Below are 13,966 nucleotides of genomic sequence, written 5' to 3' on the forward strand. Positions count from 1 at the left end.
CCCGCAATGTCCCTTTCCAAATCTGCGTAAGATAGACCTTACTCGAATCGAATATTGACTTACCGGTCAAATTAGCCAATTCTTTCATGACCAAGCGGTCGACGGCAAGTTCAGCGTCGCTCACCTCTGTGAAACTTTGAGACTGGGCGAGGGTGATGGTAGCCTGTCGTAATATCATTTGTCGGTTTTTCTCCACCATCTTCTGCATCCACACCAATCGTCTGTCCGTCAGTGATGCCCTTACCTCCATGTTTTCAACCAATCGATCCAGCTTCTGTTGTTGCGCCGTTTGGATTTGGGAGAGTTCGTTTATCTTTTCCCCTAGTTCGGATGATCTCTCCGTAGCCTGGATCATTCTGTCATTGGTTTGATTACTTAGGTCCTCAGTTTCTTTATGCAGCTGTGAAGATACCGTTGCGACAACTGACACGACGGCAAAGATTAGTGCAAGTAGGCCGAAGAGGAATCGGTTTACGTCTACGTTTTCTCCCAATCCTTTTATTGTCACGTGCGATGTCTCGTTTTATTTCTATAGGACCTCCCGGAAAACGGGGTCGGTTATGCTCAGGGTCGAAGTGTACCTGATTCCAAAAGGCCGCCTTCAACTGAGGCCCTCCGACCGGATATCGGCAACGGCTATCTCTTATTCGTTCCTGACACATTGGATCACCCGCAACCGGAGAGCGGTGCTTTCGCCAAATAGGTAGTATGTCGTAAGGTGCGGCTGGTCTTTCGGCAGGTCCGTCGAACAAGTTATCCCAATCCAGCCCTTGGTCATCTTGACCCTTCCAGTTCGGTAAGGACGCCTGTATCCATGTAATCCTTCGAGGAAAATTCGTGGTGGGCAAGTCCCCCCACTCACTCTTGTTCTGGGTCGGCCAAAGATTACACGATGGGGGATGCGGGATGTTGAGTAGGCCTTTACCGGATAAAGTTGGTGAGTGATGGACGACCCGCCAAAGGTGTTCATAGTTTTCCTGGGTGATCAGTCCTGACGTAGGTCGGCAGTTCTGCATAGGATGCCACTTGCGGAATCATCTGAAATTGTCTTTCCAGTTCGAGGATTCGCTAGTGTCTTCAAACACTTGCTCCTGTGTGCTGTCGGCCGCGAACACTCGGTTAAAATTATTGGATGTCTTTTTCCTTTTGTAATCCACCTGTACAGTGGATTCATTAACAGCATTCACAATCGACTTGGTTTTGGCCTCGATTTCTTTTGCCGATAAAGGCCGTATACGGCAAAAAATGCGTATTTTTCCTTTACGATCCTTCAACTCATTTCGCATCTCTCTTCGTTTTAGCCTTTCCTGTTGAAGAATCCGTTTCTCCGTTTCAATTCGGCGTTGCATATTCGACGCCGGCGGCGAAGAAATTTCTCCCCCTTCTTCTTCATCTCTCGGCTGTTCTTCATCATCTTGCGCCATCTTACGTGCATTCCTTTGATGGCTATTCCCACATATTGCTTGGATCTTTCCGTGATATCCATGTGGAAGTAGGCTTTCTTCAAATCCAGCAGGGAGAGCACTTCACTTCCCTGGGCGAGTTGCTTTACGTCTGGTACTAACGGTGGAGATACTTCGATTGATTCTGTACGACTCTCCATGATTGCTTCCACCAGTCCTCCTGCTTCTGTCTTTCATTCATTTTTGTGGGACGACAAAGATGGCCAGTTTCCACTCGGCAAATCCTTGCTCGATTATTCCCAGGTCCAAGAAGTCGTCCACTGCTTATTTTAACGCCTTCGCCTGGCCCTCTCCTTTCTGATTATAAGGTCCAGAAACAAAAGGCTTAGTCGAGGGATCCTTGAGTTCTATGTCACACTTATACTTCATTGCTTGAGGAGCTCGCAAGTGGCCACGCAGGTCCTCTAGTTCAGCTGCGAAAGGCTCATAGACGGCTTTCACACTTATACTTCATTGCTTGAGGAGCTCGCAAGTGGCCACGCAGGTCCTCTAGTTCAGCTGCGAAAGGCTCATAGACGGCTTTCCAAACTTCGTCGGCAATGATGGTATTTTCTGGGGTCGTTAGGTCAGAAGGTTTATATGGAAGTTTCGCCAGTGCTATCGATTGTACACAGAGACTTTCGAGGTCCGTCTTAACGCTGGGACTGGTGCCTTGTAAGGTGTACGTGGTAACTGGGCCAGTTATCGGCCGATGCGAATCACGTGATAAACGGGGTTTTGGTGTTGGTTGAGAGAGGGCGAGGTTCTTCGTTGTCAGCGGGGATTCCCTACCTATCCAATCTGACCTCTGAGCTCGGTGCGTGTCCACACCTACCGTCACGCCGACGGACTCAACCTCCGCCGGGGGCCCTGTTTCTGGGGAGACGTGCATCTTAAAATCCCCAGACTCCTTGTCGAACATGCCTGCACATGCGTCCAGTTGACCGACAATAGCTGCTTCGTTAGTACCTTTTAGGAAATTAGGAAATTGGGTAAGGCAGTAGCTGTCGAATGGGCCGAATTTTGACAATCGTTCGGACAAGGGCAGCTACTTAAGCCTTCAGGACTGTTCCGCTCAAGTCGATCCTTATTTGCGCCAGCCGGGATTTCGCGCTCGACGTCTTCATTAATGGTGCCAGCACGGATTCCTGTCTCGACACATCTTTGATTAGTGCCAGCAGGGCGACCTGACCCGACACTCTGTCGCCTAGTGCCAGCAGAGCTAACTGTCCCAACACTAGGGGTTTCCCGTAGGTTTTCTTCGACGTTAGTGGTGTTTACCAACCCGTCATTCGCGCAAGTGGCGATTGCCATCTCGACACTTGCGCCAGCGGCGACGGCCGGCATCGATGTCCGGCGCGCCGACTCGACGCTTATCTGATTTGCAGCTTCCATCAGCCCATCGTCGGTAGCAGCGTTGCAAGGACTGTTTCCGACTCTGGTTCCATCCCGCCGATCGCACGAGATCTCGTCATGTAGTGTTACTAAAGACAACTCTTCGTTTGCATTAGACGGAGTTTTAAATTCAGTCGCTATGTTCGGTAATTGTTGTACCTGATCAATCCATTTCAATCCAATAATATTGAGGGGGACTCCTATCCCGGTCGCAAATGGAACCGATAGTCCGTCGAAATCAATTATTACCAAGGAGTCAACGTAGGAAGAGCCCCCTATACCGCGTAATTTCATGTCTAAGGATTGACGCTCCTCCCAGCTTCGTGGGTATCTGGTCTTGACGACACTTTTCATTATTAAATTGGGAATGCTTCCCGTGTCGGCCAAGAATTTAGTTTCCGTTGTGGTGTCAACCAAATACAAGAGCCGACCGCCGAATAATTCCGTAAAGTCTGGCTGTAGTGGGTTATCCGGTGTATCAAGAAATGTAAATAGGGGTAGAGAAGCATTATGTACAGTTTTTGCGTGTTGGGGTAATAAGTTATCTGGGAGCTGATTTACCGGATCAATCAGCACCCCCAGCCGTTTTTTGAGAGTCTCAAGCCTTGTTCAAGTTCCTCATCCGTCCAATGCGAGGCGTCATAGCGACGTGGAGGACGACGATATAACGGTTCCGTCCAGGCCACTTGGCTATTGCCTTGATTTGGCTGTGCAGCTGGTCCCTGAGGACCCCCAGGCGAGCTCAAGCCGACCTCAAAGCAGTATGCGATGCCACTTCAAAAGTCAGCGGGAAAGTCTCTACCGAAGTCCTCAATGAAATCTTGAAATCGGAATTTGAGCTGGGCAAAGCCCATGCACAAGTGGTTGGGGATAAACCACCCCACCATCTTCTCTGTCCGTAATGGCTACAGCACCTCCACCGGCGTATGACCCGCCCGTTGGGCAATCGCCCAGGGTGACAGCGCCCCTACCCACGTTTACAGTCGAAAAGGGCCTGGATAGCCATACCGTGACGGCAGTCTAACCTACGTTGCCAGGTTCCAAGCCGAAGTCGCTATCAGATTATCGTCCAGGAACGACTCCATGCTTCCCGGTTCGAAATGGGACACGCCCCGAACGACGAAGGGGGAACCTAGTCGATACACCCAGCCTATTCCCGCTGAGTGAAACCGGAACAGACACTGGACCAGATTCAGACGATGGCTATGCACACGCTCGAGAACGGCTCGCGACATGGCTCGACGATCAACGAGCAGCCGAAGGAACCCGGGCCAGGACACAGGGTGCGGCCAGCACTCCAACAAGGCGAGTTACCTTTCAAGAAGGGAGAACCAACTACCGACAAGACGGGAGCGAGGATCCTGAGGACTAGGAGGAAGATACCGATGCCCAATTGGACAGATTGAGTAGACAAATAGCGGAGGCACGGGAGGCCATTCGGGAGACCACACGGACGCTTCAGCGTGACTTCGGTCGGCCCAACCCGATCTAACCTGAAGAGAATATGTCAGACATCTCTGAATACCTCAGGTTACCTCGATACGCATCTACCCCAAGAGAAAGCGAAGGGAGGTCGAGACTCCCACGAGATCGACCACGGAATGGGGGCGTGAACCCGGTGTTAACTACGCCCGAAAGGTTCCAGTCGGAAAAGGAGATGCTACAGCTAATGATGGACCCTGGTGATATGCCCCTTCTAAAGTGGATGGCTAATAAGATGAGGCGTATACGACACGGCGAGGGCGACACTGATACAGATATAATCCTGGCCAATGCCATGCAGAAGAAGTTGCGAAGTACGGGTCGCCTCAAACAAGCTAATCAGCTGGGGAATTTCTTCAACACCAACTCGGGAAATGCAAAATGGGTCTCTGTCATGAAATCCTTGGCGCTATCCAACCCGCAAGGCTTGGTTAACAATGAAAAGGTCATTAACGACTTCCGGAGGAATTATCAGTGGGAAGACGAACCTCTTCCGCTGTTGAATAGCGCCTTAAAACAACTAGAGATTGATATGGAGGCTGAAATCAAAGAGAATCCGGATGGGCTTCGACTCTTCCGCAACCTAAGACAGCGATTACCAGAAGCACTTAGGCTGCTGATGCGAGGATGGGATAGCAGGTCCTGGCAAAAGGTGGCGGAGGATTTACAGCTGTACTGGAATTCTGAGTTCTTGAATGAACAAGAAGTACGTCCCACCGCTCGGGAGGCCAGAAAAACGCGTGAAACCATGTCACCCCTACCACCTGTACACATATATAATGTTCAGCCTGCAGGACCGATGATGCACAGTTACCCTACTCACTGGGGTGGAGATGGACGAATAAACACCCCTCCTCCTCCACCGACAACACCACCTCTTCCGATGGTGCAAACACCATTGCCCCAACAACCTCCACACATGATCGGAGGGACATCACCCAGACCGTCTGGGGATATGTCGCCATGGCAGCCCGTCGGCGTCGGGCAAGCTTCACAGCCACGACGTGGCCCTCCTCGCGGTCGAGCTCGTCAATGTGGCTAAACGCTATCTCTATACTTTTTTCGATTAGCTAGGTTTTATCGATCCTGTTTCTTTCAAATTTTGTCGCGGGCCGGATTCAAACCTTCAAATCTCAAGGGCGTATTTAAAGAAAGTATTTCCTTTAGATCATCTCAACATCTCAACAAATGTGCTGGATATGTTAAGCATTTTTATGTCTACTCAGAATTGCTTGGCGGGCCGGATTAAATCGTCTGGCAGGACGGATGCGGACCGCGGGCCGTATGTGTGACACCTCTATTCTGGCACACCTAGTCTTGTATTGAGTTTGTCCATTTATCGCAGATATATCGGAGGTATTGTTATTGATGGTGGCAACAGTCGATCTTGGTTCTTTTGCAGCATGTTGTTGATCTCTCCTGTTAGCTTTAACTTTTCCAGCAGCGAATCCAGCAGTGAATTCAACATCATCCTCAGGTCTATCAACAGGTCTATCAAGTAATATGCAGACGTAGCCAGCAAAATTTGACGTCCTCTCTCGTCGTCCATCGCTAACTTGCAAGCCCAACAAAGTGAACATCAGGGTTGTTATGTTACAACAACAGGCAAAAAAAGCTGAAATACAAGCCCAAAACAAGCCGAGACAAGCCCAAAAACAAGCAACAATTTTTATAATGCACAACATTGATCAATTCACTCAGATATGAGCCTAACATGTGAAACGATGTCGAGTAATTCCCTCTCAACATGCATACGCCCGTCTCCACACCATTTTAGATCAAATTGAAAATTTTCACATCGATCAGGCAATAAATTTGGTGCATAACAAACTTTGTAACGAAATGTCCGATTTTCTTGAAACAGAGTTATTGCAATTTGAAAAATGACATTTTGTGCTCACTCGGCCGTAACGCTATACCGCTTTGAACCTGTGTCTAATTGTAATTAACATTATAGTGATCAAATTGCTGCCGGGCAGACGTAAATTTCTGTGGTAAGATATTTTGGTATAATTATGCTTTTTGTGATGGACCTATAAAAGTGATGGACCAAAAATTTTAACCTTACTTATGAGGGTTAGGGGTCAAATGTCAATTCAAAGTCATCATGTTTTCAAAATCAGCCATGCGTAACAAATATGCAACTCTGCCTAGCGTAATTCTATTTAAACCGATTTTTTTTTTCGAGGAAGGTGTCAAATGGAAGCTTGGAAAGGGTAGAGCGTTGCTGAATTGGTAGTGCATGAGATATTTGACTGCCGCTTGTCTAAAACTTCATTGAAAAGATGCGCTCTGAATAGTTCTTGACCTGTTCTGCATAAATTGTCAAAGTATATTTTTAACCGTGTTCCTGTCTTAGACGATGGATTCTAATTGGTAACAGCTTTCATATGACACCTTATGAATTTTGAGTTAGATAGAAGAACCTTGATTCTGTAATGCGGAGGGGAATTCCTAGTGAGTGAAGAACATGTACCACCAATCATTGCTTACCAGCATTACTACCTGCAGCCTGTATAAGTAATGATTTTAGCTGTTATAATTATACGCAAATTTCATGGTTGAGTAAGCACGAAATCCTCATTCTTCATACTGCAATTGCTCAAGAACCAATCAATATAGTTATAATAATTAAATTCTATTCTACTCAGAATTGGGTACTTTAGTTGTACATGATATTGCAGAGAAATCTGAGAGGTTGTGTAGACGAATTGAAATATTATTTGGATGTGGACTCGAATTACTGATAGTCGGCAAACCCAGAAGCAACCTTGCAAGCATAATGCACATACAATAAATAAAAGTACTCTTTCTAAGCATGGCAATAATTATCTTATGAAACACATTATCATATAAGGAGTAGAATAATGTCAAAATCAGATAATCACTGAATTAATATAAATAAAATTAATTGAAAAATCACCTATTTTGCATTATGCACCATATTATATTTTTACCCATGTTGCTGTCAAATATCAATAATAAAACTACCCATGCTGCTGTCAAATATCAATAATAAAAATAAGTTTCGTGTATTCTAGTTGGAAACAGCTTTCAAATGACACCTTGCTTGTGAATTTTGGTTCAAATAGAATTGCACCAGATGAGTTGAAAAATATCGTTATGCATCACCGATTTTAACATATGCCAATTTTGAAATCGCGTTTTAACCCAATACTGTGGAGATTCGTGGTAAGTGAAGAACATGTACCAACAATTATTGCCAAATAACACATTCAAACCTCTACTCTACGTAACCTCTGAGCTATATCAGTTACAATCATACACAGGTTTTGTGTTGCCAAATTTCATGGTTGAGTAATCACGAAATCATCATTTTTCAAACTGCAATAACTCGAGAGCCGTTCAACGAAATTGTCCGAAATAAATTTTGTTGTACTCAGAACTAGATATTTAGTTGTATATAAATTTTTAGAGACAAATCTGAGAGGGTGTGGAGGCGGATTAAAAAAATATTTGCATGTTGACAGGGAATTACTCACATTTTCCTGTCCAACATCCACAGTGTCCTGATACATGCTTTCATCAAACCGCTCCAGCATGCATTTCGTAGGTTTGAAGTCGGTACAGCAAACATTTTGCCGTCTCATGCCATATCGCACATGCAATAATCCAGCAAGTGTTTTGTTGGTTATGCAATTTCGGAGCTTTGATTTGATAATGTTGACTTGTGAGAAAGCTCGCTCAACATCTGCATTGCTCAAAGGCAATGATAAGATTGCCAAAGCAAATAACGCCAGCTCTTCAAAAGCACGCTCACCACTTGCATCTTTGTGCTGATAAGCTTTTAGCCGCTAGCTGTTCTGCTGTAGCATCGCCATCAATATTCCACTGTATCAGATTCCTCATTCTGTATTAGGTGTCTGGCAGCGATAGATCACCCTTGTAGAGCTTAACAAGTGCTAAGCTAGAAAGGGGTTGCTTTACTTAGGACAACATAGCAACTGGGCTGAAAGATGGCAGTGATTTCCAAAGTCGTATATTTTCAGGCAGCCTGAGAAGTATATGTTTGGCACCCTCAACCAAAAATCCCAAGCTACGGTTTTTTACCTCCTGAATTACTTACTGTGTCATTCAGCATCAAGTCTGGAATAGAGGAGGTGAACAATGCACCAACAAAATCAACTACTGCCAATGGTAGGAAAAGTGATATATCATTTAGATCAGTGGTTCCCAACGTGGGCGATATCGCCCCCCAGGGGGCGATTTGTCGGTCCAGGGGGGCGAAAATAGCCAAGGGGGCGAAAATGGACGAAGGGGGCGATAGGGGGCGATGGCGCGTTGAAATGGCTATATTGGCGTCCATGACCGTAACTGCCACACCCAAACCCCCAATTGGGGTAGGCGGCCAGAGCTCCTAGGGGAGCCACAATTTTTTCGTGAATTAACATTAATTATAGAGTATTATTTTGGAAATTTGGGCAACTTTTTCAAAAAAATTTCGCGCTGCGCGCCATTTCGTGGTCATATATATCTTGATTATCGGATACCATTCCTCCAAGAAATAATACGCATGAGTTATAGAAATGGGCATCTCGGCATCAGCCATTACCACACCATGACGCACCAAGACATATGAAGTTTCAGGCCATGTAACATGAGACTCTCGAGAAGTGTGCCAGGACGAGAAAACCTTGGCGGAAAAGGACTGCCCTTATGCTGACCGACTTCGATATATATATACGATATACATATATATTTAATTGTCCATAGGCGCCTAAATGGCTGGCGCCAAATGTTACTGTCCTGGCAATCAGAACCCCACAAAAAAATGCCATCTCGCAGAGAAAAATTAATTGCCAGTGCAGAAATACCAATTTGAAATCGTGTGCGTCTTTTAGGTTAGTACGTATGGGCGATTTGAATATCTTTTGACATAGCAGACAGGCCACGACATGTCATTACGTAACGAAGTCATTATACCCACGGGTCCGTCCGAATATGTTCAATTATTATTTACGGGCCCTACATTTTCCAAGACACCCCACTCAGATTTACCGGTTAATCTGGATACATATGAGCAGAGAGAGGATAAAAATTGACAGCAATATATATGCAATTCCCGATCATATTGACCGATTCAATCATGAATGATATAAATTTTTCGCGCTTCGCGCGAATTAGGCCCACTAACTAAAGAGTCCAACAATTTGTGCTGAGAAGTAGCGGTAAAGAGATATTGTGGGAGTTGAGCATGAGGGGTGCAGAAGTTTGCTTTATCACCCTATGGAGGAGAGGGTCAAGACCAACGTATTGGGGGGGGGGCTGACGAAGTGCTGTTACGGTTCTTTGGGAATCAAGTTGGAGTAATCACCTTTTTTGTTAGTCAACTCACCAAAATTTAGCTGGAAAAGTGTAATTTCGAGGTCAAGCCGTAAAGTTGACTATTTTTCTTAGTGAACTCGCCGGTGATTTCAGTCTGTATGCCCATTTTTCGGTTCCCGATATTTGGGGGGCGATTATCGGTGTGGAGTTTGAAAAGGGGGCGATGAGTCGAAAAAGGTTGGGAACCACTGATTTAGATTAAAGGAAACAATGCTCCAATCTACTCTGTCGATATTTTTTCCTTGCCCATCTCTCTGACTCCCATCTCTCTGACTATGTCGAGGTTTTTAGGGAAATTATTCAGATATTTTAGCTTTTTTGAATATCTGCTGTCCGACAATTAGCCTAAATCAAGTGCCAAGCCTAAATCAAGTGCCAAATCGAAGTCAACAAATTTTTCGTTCAAAATTGTTACCCAGTGTTATATGTATGATGCCTGAGAAATATCGACGTCGAGCTGTCGTTTAAATATGCGTCATCTAGATCTCAATCGACCAAACACGTTTTAACGACAATGCGTGCGCTACTGTGATGGAAGTTGAAACACTCTAGAATCGGAGTCAGTCGGGATCCACAGTATGGCCTGGCCGCATATGATAGGGCACCGTCCGATAAGCCGCATCACCCAACAACATTAGAGGAACGTCGACGTCGCCAATGTTATTTCCCTGTAATTTTACGTGTTCCAGTTACAAAAGACCCGGAGATATAAAAGTGTACCCTGGGTAGTCTTTCCGGATGCCTGTATAAGTCGGACGCTCGCAATACTGGCACATCATGCACGCTACCGGGCATTTTGATAGAGATGTCTCTAAACCTCAAAGATGTCCCTGAACCTGGAAAAACAATTCATACTTTGGTACAGACACGCATTTTTTGTATGGTATACTTATTATACACTACAGCTTGAAAGAGTATTGACGGAAACATCTTCCTATTGATATAGTATCGAACTCCGTCTCTAGCTGGCATAGCATGAATACGGCAGCCATCAATGACCCCATCATTAACTTATGGAAATCCGGCTTTGTTGTGGACTTCGTATGCGATGGACCGAGCTTCACCATTCAATGGAATATATATGAATTCGCTCATTTTCTTGCATAACGCGTGACAAAATTTGTAACAATACATTTTGTGACATCATTCTCGATATAAATACAAGCAATTTAATCGGGGCCGAGCCAAATAGGCGCCTTACACGTGGTAGTATCTTGAGACATCTTGTGAACTCCGAAAAGGTTCACAACCACACTGTAATTTTTCCCGTTGGTGACGACCTGAAAAGATGTTTCGCGTTGTGGTTTGGCGTTGTCAAATACTGTGTTGTGCCATATAGCCGGTGTCAAACGATGTGTTGCCTTATATAGTTTTCTACACCGTGCATGGACCCAAATAATCACTAAATAATCTGGTCTACATGACCCTCTATGTAGATCTTCAAATTGATTACTAAATAATCTGGTGCACACGCCCCGCCGTTTGTAACGCAGCATAAAAACCATTCCATAGTTTGCAATGAAACCATCATATTAAAAATCGACGACAGTATGAAATCGTCATGATAAAACGAAACCATCATATCAAAATCATTGCCAAATGCAAGTTATACACAATGAAACAGGACTGTTGCTAGTTACACAATGAAACAGGACTGTTGCTAGTTAGTACAAACTAAGAATTGTGGCACAGCAGAATTGTGGCACAGCAAAGAATTGTGGCACAGCATTAAATAATTAGTTCAAAGCCATTAGAGCACGCGGTAGCACGCGGTAACTAAGCATAAATAACTGCCGCATATGACTTAACCATAGAACGCATGCACGAAAAAACTTGCACGAAAAAACTTACGCTAATGGATAACAGGGGTCATTTGACTAGTGTTGCTATTATATCCAATTATATTTTACAGACCATGACCATTCTCTTCTTTTTATTGCTTGTCTCTTCCATTTGCGTTAACATAAGTTTTTACTGCATTTTATTGAAACAATTGACAGAAACAGAAAGTCGATGAGAAAATCCCAGAATATATTACAACGCGAAAATCCCAGCATGGCCCGATAGCCCGCATAGCCTGATTCATTCATTGCATTTGTTGCATGTGATCATGGTCACGCTGTGCTCTGAACACACTGGTCTGCAACATCGTGAACAACATTTTGCAATTTTCATTATCCTTTGCGTGGGGACATAAGGAACACCGCTTCCTCTTCTGCGACGTGTTTGCATGGATGTACTTCGAAAATCTAAGCCACATCTCACCATATAGCCTCTGTTGTGGCTCTGTGGAGTCGAGGACATTTCTGGCTTGTCATCGTGTGGGGGAAAATGCGGTAGTTAGCAAGATCGGTTATGAAACCTCGTCGCTTTGAACTTTCTTATAATCAGGATATACTCGTCTGTGTATGGGTATACGCATAAAGAGCTGCGATGTCGAGCAGATTGTAAAAGAGAGCTTAAGGCAATAGGCGGGTTTGTCGTTTGCAAGTATATGTTTGAACCATTTGATCAACCAAGTCAACACCAATCTTTGTCTTGTTATAAAACCAGATGATCTCAGGGCTCTTTTTTATCAATGCCGAAATCGTGATGCATTGTGCTCAATAGTACCACAGGTTTATTCTTTTTGGGAACATATACTTCACCATCGTCATTTGATTGTTGAACTTTCCTTCTCGAGACTTAGCAGCTTTCATGCACTCTGGAATCTCTCGTGTGCATTTCTTCAATGTTCCAGCAACTGTCAACTTGTGTGCAAGCATTGTTGGGGCCAAAGGAGCGCTTGTAAAATAGTTGTCTGTCCATTGACATATTCCTCCCTGAGCCTAGAATCGGTGATGTTAGATTGACAACAACATCTTGACCAAGATTTTTCTATTGTTCTGATTCTGGTTGCCTACCTACGTAAATCCTGGCATTGGAGGCATGAAGAAGCATCTCACAGCCAAAACAGTTTTATGCCGTACTTGGCTTTCGCTGGCAGGCTTGCTAGGCATGTATTGTGTCGTCTGAATGGCACCAGCTGTTCGTCTACAGCAGTGAAAGCTCCGGGGAAAACTTGAGTCTTAGAGTTTGCGATGAATTAATCCCAAATATAGCTGAATGCGGTTAATTCATCCTGCTTCATTTATTCGGCCCGTGTCCTCTTGTCATCGAATCGCAGATGATGTCGAATATTTTCAAATCTGTTGACGCCAAATGCTGGTTTGTCGGATGTATTTTGTTTCGGGTATAAAAACAATTGCCGTATATATATGTCCCTAATCTTTTCTACTCCTGCCAAAAGTAAAACGCCAATAAAAGCCGAAAGTTCCCCTTTTTGCACAGCTTTCCATGGTTCCATTTCGTAGTAACTCGTCGACCTTGCAAGTTGGTGCACACTTCAATGATATAATCATTGAAAGATGCCATAAAAGCATCCTTCGGAGTGTAGATTTCTAACGAGGAAACTGTGTGCAAGCGAGTGCAAAGCACATTGTGAGATCTAAAATTCTTTCTTGAGGAGATGAAAATGAACTCCAGACAGTTCCATCCTTTCCAGGTCGAGTGCTGGTGTCGGGAGATGTTAATAAGGAATATGTTGTTGCATAAGAATGACTGGGTGCAGAGTTCCTTCTTTATTCACTGTCTGATCCGGAATCTGTAGCATGCAAAGATTGAATCGTTGCTTCGGTATCAGAATAATGAGTATCCACAGTAGAAGGCACATAAGGCGGATCATCATCATCTGAATGATTAGAGTCACTGTTTCCGCGTTCTCTGTATATTTCTTCATCGTCTTATCCATTGCATCCATCATCTCTTGCTGTACAGCTTCTTCAATGCCCAATTGCCCATGCTACGATTTTTGCTCAATTGCCCATGCTACGATTTTTGTAACAATCAGCCATAATACAGTCATTTCGTAATAAACTTGCTGAAACATAAGTATATAAACTCCATAATTTGCAGCAGCATGGAGGAATAGTACTGACGTAGCTTCCTCCGCCGCACTTTCTAAAGGTACCACGGCGCCCCTTACACTGTAAGCTATAACGAGTGCATTTATGCACAATAAAAACACACAATAATCGAATTTTTTTTTAGATGTCACATTGCGTGGTAGCGATGTATGTCATAATATTGTGTGGTCTGAAGTGGCATGTCAGTACCTATCGCTGCAGAGCTCGAAATTATGTACCTGAAATACCTCCACACTGTGGATCCACAGGATCTTCTCGAAACAATATTTTTTATTTTAAAAGAATCGGTTGTGGAATGTACAATAAAAGAAACAGTGTAAGTTGCCGTTAAATATG

General features: G+C 44.4%; 1 protein-coding gene, 1 long non-coding RNA gene and 1 pseudogene across 3 annotated transcripts in view; 1 reads left to right on the forward strand and 2 right to left on the reverse strand.

Annotated features, from left to right (window-relative positions):
* Nucleotides 1–13,966, forward strand: part of LOC145442840 (glutathione synthetase-like) — a 350,056-nt gene that overhangs the window by 240,161 nt on the left and 95,929 nt on the right. The gene's annotated exons all lie outside the window — the stretch shown is intronic.
* The window catches only part of LOC145442999 (uncharacterized), a 445,110-nt gene that overhangs the window by 35,589 nt on the left and 395,555 nt on the right, over nt 1–13,966 (reverse strand). The window lies entirely within an intron of this gene.
* Nucleotides 11,565–13,677, reverse strand: LOC145443825 (uncharacterized; annotated as a pseudogene).

Source organism: Botryllus schlosseri, chromosome 7 (genome assembly GCF_051294905.1).
Source record: "Botryllus schlosseri isolate E-star chromosome 7, Bs_hap1, whole genome shotgun sequence".
Classification (NCBI taxonomy): domain Eukaryota; kingdom Metazoa; phylum Chordata; class Ascidiacea; order Stolidobranchia; family Styelidae; genus Botryllus; species Botryllus schlosseri.